The 10,394-nt window shown below is 44.4% G+C and overlaps 1 pseudogene; it reads left to right on the top strand.

Moving 5' to 3' along the window:
• Positions 1–8,029: 8,029 nt before the first annotated feature.
• Positions 8,030–8,534, top strand: LOC102984454 (oligosaccharyltransferase complex subunit OSTC-like; annotated as a pseudogene).
• Positions 8,535–10,394: the final 1,860 nt, after the last annotated feature.

Raw genomic sequence — 10,394 nt, 5'->3', positions numbered from 1 at the left:
GCATGTGGGATCTTCCTGGAGCAGGGCTCGAACCCATGTCCCCTGCATTGGCAGGTGGATTCTTAACTGCTGCACCACCAGGGAAGCCCTTCAAATCTTTTAAAATTTTATATTTTTTCTAAAAGTTTATAAAACTTTTACATGGTTCAAAAGTCAAAACTCTCTATAAGTATACTCAGAAGTCTTCCTTCCATTTTTATTCCTTCCACTCCTTTCCGATCCATCCACTGTAAGCAACCATTTTTATTAGTTTCTGATTTATTCTTCCTGTGTTTCTTTTTCTTATGCAAAAAGTAACCTACTAAGTCCACTCTCTAGCACCTTGATATTTTTACTTAATATATCTTAGAAGTCACCCCATGTTAATTCATCGAAATATTTCTCTTTTCAGCTTTATATTACTCCACTGTGTGAATTCATCATAGTTTATTCAGTTCGTATTTACCTAACAGATAAGCATTTAAGTTGTTTCTAATATTTTGTTATTATAAATAATGTCTCAGTGAATTTATAAATATATTGTTTTGTATTTGGGGAGGTGTACTTTCAGGGTGAATTTCTGGAATTAGGATTGCTGGGTCAAAGGGTGAACGCATATGTAGTCTTCTAGATATTCCAGATTACCTCCATAGGAGCTGTACCATTTTGCAGTCCCACCAACCGTTATGAGAACCCCTTTTTCTTACAGCCTCGACAACAGAGTGTATTACCAAACTTTTGAATTTTTGACAATTTGATAAAGGCTAGTATCTTATTGTAGTTCAGATATGCATCTGTATCATTATGAGTGAAACTGAACATCTTTTCATATTTTTAAGGTCCATTTACATATTTTTTATGTGTGTAAACTGTCTATCCACATTTTTGCCCAATTTTCTATCAAGTCTTAGCCTTTTTTTCCCAATATTTAAATGTTCCTTATATTCCTAATATTACAGACTAGCCTGTATCTATGATAAATGTTACAGAGCTTTCCTCTCAGTTTGCTTTTTTTTTTTTTTTGCCATGCAGCAGGATTTTTAAAAATGTTGAATTTATTAATGTTTTCTTTTTTGTATCTGGATATTTTACTTTTCATTAGAAAGCATTTATTTGGGAGTTGGGCTGGGCTTGGACTGGGTTTCTGTGCATGTCGGTATTGTGTCTCCCTTTTGTGAGTCACCATGGTGAGACCTCTTTCCCTTTTTGCCGAGAAGATGGGGTCTGTGTGCCTAGACAGTCTGATTAGTTTTTCATCTGTTTCTCTCTCAGGAGTTCCACATCCCTTCTTTACCCGAGGAACGTGGGTTGGGGATAGTCGCTTAGCTCTCATTGGGAGGGGTGGATGCTACGTGGGAGAGAAAACTGCCTCACATTTTCTCTCTCAACTGGAGGAGCAGGTACCCATAGCTGCCCTTGGATTGCATGGGGTCTGAGTCAGAGAAAGACTTTTCCCACACCCAGGATATAAATAAGTCCACCGTATTTTCTTCTAATACTTGTGTGGCTTCATCTTTTACATTTAGATTTCTAGTCCATTTCGCGTTTATCCTGGTGGATGGTAAGAGATATGGGTCCAATTTTCTGATAGACAAGGTGCCCTTGGAGAGCTGCGGGAGGGGGTGGTGGTGGCGGTGTGGGGAATAAGCGGCCATCCTTATGGTCTCGGCCACTAGGTGGCGCTCCGCTAGACTCATTTCTGCGGGACTGTAGGAGGAAAGGATGTAAGTCTTCCGAAGAAACAAATGACTGGTTAGGTTTCATTGGCCAAGAGGAAGCCTCTAGTGGGAAGTTCCCCTCCATCCACACAACCTTGACTTCTATAGGCAGCTCCGTGCTTCTTTCCTCATGTTAGAAAGTATCATTTCCTCCAAGTCTCTGTTTCCCAGCAGGAAGGCTATGTGGGCCAAGAGTGTGTGTGCGTAAAGATTTCCTTCTCGGTATCTTTAGGCCCTGGGGTGAGGCAGTGGGCAGAGAGGTCACGATGGCTCCTGCCCTGACCTGTACTTCTCTGGGAGCCTGGCCCTGGGAGTGACAAGACCTTGGTTCCTGCCCAAAGCCACTGCCAACTGGCACTATTATCACAAGCATGCCGCTTAGCCTCCTATTCCTCATCTGTAAAATGGGACAACAATGCCTTCCCTACCTGTGTGCCAAGGATGTCAGTGGGATAAAATGATATAAGTGGAAATGGGTGTGTAAAGTAAAAAACACTGTACAAATGCATTTTTACTATCATCATGGTTATATCTTATCATATATGGATTTATCCCTCTGGAAGATATTATGGTCAAAAGAATTTGTAGTGGGGCTTCCCTAGTGGCGCAGTGGTTGCGCGTCCGCCTGCCGATGCAGGGGAACCGGGTTCGCGCCCCGGTCTGGGAGGATCCCACATGCCGCGGAGCGGCTGGGCCCGTGAGCCATGGCCGCTGGGCCTGCGCGTCCGGAGCCTGTGCTCCGCAACGGGAGAGGCCGCAGCAGAGGGAGGCCCGCATACCACAAAAAAAAAAAAAAAAAAAAAAAGAATTTATAGTGATAGGCTACTTTGCTATATAAGGTGGATTTTTCCACGTATTCTCTCATGGAAGTGACACAGCCTTAATGAGAAAATGGACAAAGTTAGCTTAAAAAGAACTGCCGAAATAGAAACCCTAGAAGAGGTCCATGATGAGCTTTCCTAAATTGAAATTGTGTACAGAATTACATACCTGTGTATTTTTCACAGCTTGTATCAGATTGATAAAGGAGTTCTTAGTTCAAAAACGGTTAAGAATCACCTGAAAAAAAGGAGCCACGCTGGCCCCAGGGCCCTGTCCCCATTTGGCTCTGGAAAGGCTGAACTGGTTCTAGCTCCTTCCTCAGCCCCAGATTGGATCTTATAGCTACTGGTCTCACTTCCTAGTGGAGCTGGTCTGGAGAGAAGGAGAAAAGAGATGTGGGAAGAGTCTAGAAGAGGTCTGAAGTGTCTAGAAAGCAAAGATGAAACCCTAAGGGTGTGGGTCCAGGGACAGCTCAGCAAATAGGTCAGAAAACAATTTTGTCTTGCAAAACTTGTTGTGCCACAATGGTCTTCCCTCTGTTCCTGAAATGAGCCAAGGTCATGCCCATCTTGGGGCCTTTTGCAGAGGCACTTTTGATTACCTAGAATGTTCTTGCCCTGGATCTTCTCCTGACTGGCTGCTTCATATCATCCAGGTCTCAGCTGGAATGTCACTTCCTCAGAAAAGTCCTACCCAATCACACAATTCCCCCAGCCCAAATTATCTTCCAAGAGCAACCATCACTATGTGGGGTCATCTTTTTTGTTTGCTTACTTGTTTGTTGTCTGCACTGCCGGCCCCCCACCCAGCAGAGTGAGAATGTGATTTGGGCAGAAACATGTTATTCCCAGAGTCTGCAACGGTATCTGACATAAGGAAGCGCTCAACACACACTTGATACGTGAGTGGATAAGTGGATATGTGCTGTATAAAAGAACTGTGTTCTCATTAGAAAGGGCTGCATCAGCATCTTTGGCTCTTCCTCTTTCCTTGGTGCCAATGTCAAAGTCATCAGGTCCTGCCTGTGTGTTCTACTTCTGAGAAATGCCTCACAGCTGTCTCTCTGTCCCCTCCTACTCCCCAAACCCCCATAGCCACTTCTTGCTTACCCTGTCTCTCTCTCCCTGCGGCCAGACTTTCCTGAAACACAGGTGTCCCTGTCCCAGCTCTGCATCCTCCTTCCTTGCTACTATTCACCCACCAACTCCTGCAATAGCCAACCTCCTCATGTATCCTCCTTGACATTTTGGGGGCTGTACTGAAGTGTCTTTCCCACAGTAACTCCAGGCCCTGCTTTTCCAGCCAACAGATCTTGCCTTTCTCATTAGTGGAGCCCAAGCATGGTGGTGTAGGCAGCACCTTGGTAATCCCTGGAGAAGACATAAGTGTCTGCCTCTGAGGTGCACAGGGCTTCTAAAGGTAGCAGGATGGGTGGGTATGTGAGAAGGGGTGGGAGCTGGGGCAATAGCCAGAGAGAGATTTCTGAGGATGTCTCAGAAGCAGACAGAAAAGGGCCCCCCACAGGGCAGGCCTGGGGCCCCTAGACAGCTCTTGGGGAGCCTGTGGGCAGAGATGCTGGAGCTGGCTGTCCACAAATCAGTCAAGGCCTTGGAAGACCTGGAATGGAGCTGCACCCAGGTGACGAGATGGCCTTGTCCCTGCCTGTTTTGCAACTATGGAGAGCCATCCAAGGGTGGACAGGTGGTTGTGTAATACTTAAGAGGGGAGAAAGCAAACCCAGTGAGACAGGAGATCTTGGCTTTGGTGATGGAACAAACACTGACCACAGTTGATGATGTGGCCCTTCTCTCCATCTACAGCTATTGCTTGCCCCTCAGAAGAGCCCACACCGGAACTGAGGTGGGAAAACTTTACATAAGGTAGCAATGTTTAGAGACCTTTCTTATGAAAGACACTCTATTTCCTGTGAGTTACTGCCATGAAGAATATTTATTTTTAATATCAAGTGTCTAAATTCATCTACTCTCTAGAGATCATTTCATCTTGTACTGTGTGCTATCTCAGCAGAAAAAATGCTTTCCCCAAATGTGTCAGTTCTATTTTTAAAAAGGTTCAGTGACCTATTTCTGTTATTCTCACAGACACCGAAAGAACAGCAGAGTCTATTTAGGCTCAGTTCTGTCACCGAAAAGTTACCCCTGCCAGGTGTTGCCTACAGAGGCACCATCTTGCTTTGCAGTAAAGAAGCATAAATAAATAAGAGAAGTATTGTCAGAGTGAGATCATGGGAGCTTAAACACACACACATACACACACTTCTCCATTTTTGAACAATGTAATGATGACTACAGTCCAACCTTAGCCAAACTCACATTAGGAGGTTGCTTAAGAGTCAACCATTTCCTGGACAAAGAACTTGAAAAGATAGTTTACAAAAGAGGAACTACAGTTCATCAACTAACACATGGAAAAATGGTTAACTCCTCTAGTCATCAAGGAAATGAAAATTCTTAATAATGCCACTTTCCAACATTAACCTACGGTGTGAGAAGTCAGGATAGCAATTACCCTTGGGTGGGGTAGAGGAGGGTGAACGGGGCACAGCAGGGGCTTCTGGGCTTCTGGTAATGTTCAGTTTCATGATCGGGCTGCTGGTTACTTAGGGGGTGTTCACTTTGTGAACATTCACTCATGATTTGTATACTTCTCTGAATGTATGATAAACCACATTATAAAGTTTACATAAGAAGTAAGCTCACTTTCTACCTATTAAGTTAGGAGAAGAAAAAAAATTAGTGATAATAGCCATGCAGTTGAAGCCATCAGGTAGCTGGAATTTTCATGTATTGCTAGAGGCAGTGTACATTAATACAGTCCTCTCTTGGGAACAATTCAGCAATATGGATTTGAACTCTTAGAAATATTCATATTTGTTAACTCAATAATTCCACTTCTGAGATCTATCTTAAGAAACAATCCTAAGTGTCAAAAAAGGTTTAAATTGCAATACCACTGAAAATAACAAAAAAACATGTATAATAGCAAAACATTGAAAGCAATTTAAATGTTTGACTATAGGGCAATGGTTAAGAAAACTGATAAATCCCATGATGACATTTTATGGACCCTTACAGTAAACTGAAGTGAGTAATGATAGAAGGAAACACAATACAGTAAGCAGGAAAAGCAGGATATGAAATAGTAGGCACAATTACAACTACATTAAAAAAAAAAGGAACAACTCTTTGCAGAGAAAATCATCAGAAGATAAAAAAGTGAGCAATGCTTGTGTTAGGCTAACAGGTCCAGGTGGGATAAAATTTCTTTAACGTACTTTCCCATGTTATCCAAATTTTATTTAATGAGGTTATATTACTTTGGTAAAGGAGGGAATGTTTTAAAAGTCAGCCTTGTGACTTCCACTCAGTTTCAGAAGGTGCTGCCCTCTGTTTCCCTCGGGTCCCCTACACCCCTGACAGTCTGTGTTTAGGTGCCTAATGTCACCATTCTGGGTGGAATGGAACCAGCACTGAAAACTGTCACTTCTGGGGAGAGCATAAAGCCAACTGTCCTTTCTGTCCTGGCTGTTGAGGGCTTGTCTCTGATGACCCATGTATTCCCTAAGTTTATCACCAGGGCTACAAATGTGCCAAGGTCTTACTAAAACCCTTGATATCTGGAGGAGCAGGGGTGGGGAAAGCATGGACTCAAAAAAGATAAGAAGAAAAGTGCAAAATTAAAATTTACAGATTTTTATTGCAGTGGCTACTCTCCCTGAGAGTAGGGACCACTTTGTAAAGATCTTTCTTAACCTTGTGAATGCTCCAGAGCATTGAGGATTAAATGTAAATTATGTCAGCTCCTTTAATCGTTACCTTTGATTTCATAAAAATGTCATTAAATTTGAGATCAATTTGTAGGTTAAATTTCTCTCATATCCAAGGGTTTCTGACTATTCATGACCTTTGAGAGAAATTCATAGGTAATAAATGTTAAATTCTTTTTTTGGTAGCTATATAATTTTTAAAAGCAAAATGATAAGAGATCTCTCAGAAACAGCAATATACTTGTTTCCTGTGGGATAGACATGCATTTAAATGCCTGTTCTAGGACTTCCCTGGCGGTCCAGTGGTTAGGACTCTGCACTTCCACTGCAGGGGGCGTGGGTTTGATCCCTGGCTGGGGAACTAAGATCCTGCATGCCATGGGGCACGACCAAAAATAATAATAATAATAAATGCCTGTTCCGAAGTAGGACCGAGTCTCCTCAGGCGAGAGTGACTAGGGCCTGGAGGTCTCCTTATTTCTTCCCTCAGGTAATAAGCAATCGATTAAGAGGCCTTCCGTCACACCCTTGCCCTGCTCCTAGATGAAAATTTATTCAAGTCTGTTCCTGCTGAACGTGCCCTCTTAAGAGACGTCAGCCCTGACCCCGGAGACTAGATAGGCCCCCTCCTGCCCTCTCTCCTAAGTCCTGTGCTTCCTTCTGTCAAACCTCTTTCTTCTTTGAATTGTAATCATCTGCCCCTGACCTGGGAGATCCCTGAGAGTAGGGACCGCTTTGTAAAGATCTTTCTTAACCTTGTGAATGCTCCAGAGTGTTGAGGATTAAATGAATGAATGACAGGATGGGAGAGAGGGAGTGGAAAAGACAGACAGGGATTGGAGAAGGTGGGGGGTTGGTGGTGTGGAGGTGGAGGCGAGGGCAGTCTGAAACAGGTCTGGATTGAGCGGACTGTGAGACAGGTGCTTGGTCCGCAGGAATACTCCAGTCTGGAGGGCAGGCGAGGGGCTGGGCTAGAGAAATCAGGTGGTGGCCACCAACATGTATGGGGAGGGAGGGAATTGAAGCCACTGCTATGGTTGCGAAGAGGCCACATAGGAAGTTTGGGTAGAGAGAGCCCGGGAAACCTCAGCACTCGTGGCGTGGGCAGGAACGTGATAAAGGGAGCAGGGGCTGTGAAGTCTGAGTGGTTCCAGCAGAAAGAGGAAGAAAGCTGTAACAGGAGGCATGAAGCCCAGGTGGGAGGCCAGTTACAGCGCTGAGCACTCGTGTGGGTTGACTGTGTGCCAGGCCCCAGCCCTGTGCTTTGTGTGGATTATCTCAAGTGAGCTGCAGGACAATGTTAGGATAAACCCTTTTCTATAGATGTGTGAACTGAGGCACAGATAGGCTGAGTGGCCCAAAGACATAGAGGAAGGAAATGAAGACTCGGGGACTCCGCTCCAGACTCCATCACAACGCTGGATCACCTCCAAGTGCAAGTGGGGCTGGAAGAGTGTCCCTAGGAGATGGTATTAGAAAGGCTCAGAGCAGCGTCTGTGATGAGGGCCCTGGCCAAACTGCAGGGGAACTGGTGAGTCAGCGATGGATCAAGGAGACAGCAAGTGACTGTATAATGAAGGGTTGCTTGCAATTTCACGAATGTATTTGTTATCAAGAAGCAATTGCCAGTTAATACGTTTATAATTTTAATGTCTTTTGAAAATTATCTTAGCTGGTTTTGGGTGGTGTGTAGGGTTTGAGACCTGCTTCTGCTGCCAAAAACATGGAGACTTTGTCCTGAGTCCCATGCTTAGTACTCCGATGTCCCAACTTGAGCTAAAGTAGCCGCCCTGGGTTCCTGGCCGTGGTGGCCTGTGCGCTGGTATTTTACGTCTCATCACCAGAGGATTAATTGATGACATCACTGTGGAACCTCCCAGTGTTGGCTCCATGACTGATGAACATGGACCTCGGAGGCCTGCAGCTTTCTTGGCCTACAGAGCAAAGGGACAATATACTATGAAGGACCGCAGCCAGCTTCCTGTTTACAATGGGAGGTTTAGGTTTCATAATCCAGGGCCGATCCAATGCAGCAAACATTCCAAAACTCAATAGATTTCTTGTTCTGTTCGTTGGATTTGTGTCCTATTGAGTTTTTCATGGCTAGAGTATTCATGAGAATGAAACTGCCAGGCTATCTGAATGTTAGCCTGCCTTTTGAGAAGAAATCAGTGGATAATGGATTTGCTCCTGTTAATGAAGTTTCAAAGGCTGTATCAATCCTCTAACATGAAATGTGGGAAAGAATGAAAAGCAGCAGAAAAAGAAGCATCTGTGAAAAGATAGGAAGCATTAGAGCTTGGACTAGAATGCTTTCTGCGTATGGAACAGATAAGCTTATCACAGTATTTTTGTCCTGCTGACCTATGGTGGCATACTGACGATGTTAACTGGCATGTTCTTATTTTTTTGTTTCTTAAAGAAAATATGCTCCATTTCTACAACTATGCTACTAAATACAGTGATCTTTCTTACAACGCCCTTAACGTTTTTTGGAGATGCCATTTCTGATTTTCAGAAATTAAGGTAAAATCAGGAAGCAAGATCCCATATGCTGAGAACCCTGGATGGCTGATCAACTTTACCTATGGTGCTTTGCCTTTAAACAGTGTGTTTAAAGGCATGACTTCAGACGTGTATCTAAGGCTGTTTCCTCAACAGTAAGAAAGGAGCAGAAATAAATAATTTTTTTCGAATTAAAAAAAAAATTACCTTTGAACATATCAATGAAAACTGAAGCACCTCTCCATTGCTTTGCTGTCTCCTTCCTTAATGCAGAATTGGCCACAACAAAGACTGCGGGCCTTTCTGTTCAATATTTGACATTATGGATTTTCCTACATTTCCTTTGTCTACAGACACTCTTCCAGAGCCATATGGCCTGCAGAACCACCTAGAAAGTGAAGAGGAAGCAGGGGCCCTCCATCCCTCCTGGAGACTGGGTGGCCCTGCCTGGGGGCCTTCACGCTAGATGTGACCATTGCCTAGAACCCTCCCTTGTGGTGTCCCCCTAGCTAACATCTCTCCTCCCTCGAGTCTTCCACCATCGCAGTGAGACCTACGGTGACCATCCTGTAATACTGCAGCTGGCCCCCTGCCCGCAAACTGCAGGGGCTCCTATCTCCCTTTCCCTGCTCTATTTTGTTCTTTTTTTCCATAGCAACTGTCAGCCACTAAGCAAGTACTACTACTTATGCATTATCTTTAGTGTTTGCTGCACATTTCCCCCCTGACTACTATATGGCAAGCTCCTTGAAGGCAGGCATCTTTATTTTGTTCTCTGACTTATTCCAGGTGCCTAGAACAATTGTGGGCATCTAGCAGGCCCTCCATTCATATTTTTGTAATAAAAACAAGGGAGTTCTCCCAGGTGGCTGTGACTCCTTCATAAAACAGGAAGGGCTTTTGCCAAGCCTTGGAAGATGGGCAGGCTTTCCATAGGAGAAACAGGGAAAACAACCAGGTAGGGGAGCAACATGAGCAAAAATGCTGGAAGATAGGAGCAAGGAACTCATTTGGGAAGCAGTGAGTAGACTGATCTGGTGGTACCCAGGGTGTGTGACATCAAATACCAGGATAAGAGGTGTGGATTTTCTTTCATAGACAATGGGAGGGAAGCGAAGGACTATGGAACGGGTTCAGAGCAGGCAAGGTACTTGATGCCAGTAATATTTTAGGAAGATGAATCTGGAGGTGGAGTGCCTTTGGGTGGGAGTGGCCCCTTCCGGGAGTTTTTCCTAGATCCCCACCCCCTGTCTCCCCCACCTCATGAGCACTCTCCATCAGTCTGAGGATTTACTGGGCCCCCATTTTCTTTGTGTTCTCACTGCTCCATACTAAGCAGAATCAGAATCTGAAGGTGTGTTGCACAATCTTAGATTTGGAGGGAGGCAGCTTTAGCTCTGCCTACTCTCCTTTTTCTAGGTGAAACTGGGGGAGCCATTACCCATGGCCTCTGGTTAGAAATGGTATGCTGCACTTGGAATCCTTCCTCCTGCTTCTCCATCTTCAAATTCATGCCATGGTCCCCAAGAGGGATGAGTGAAGCCTTTGAGATTTCCCTAAGCAACACTGAAATTCCAAAGGAG

The sequence above is a fragment of the Physeter macrocephalus genome, chromosome 2 (genome assembly GCF_002837175.3).
Source record: "Physeter macrocephalus isolate SW-GA chromosome 2, ASM283717v5, whole genome shotgun sequence".
Lineage (NCBI taxonomy): Eukaryota > Metazoa > Chordata > Mammalia > Artiodactyla > Physeteridae > Physeter > Physeter macrocephalus.
Note: the sequence above shows the minus strand (reverse complement) of the source record. Positions and strands in the feature narration are given on the sequence as shown.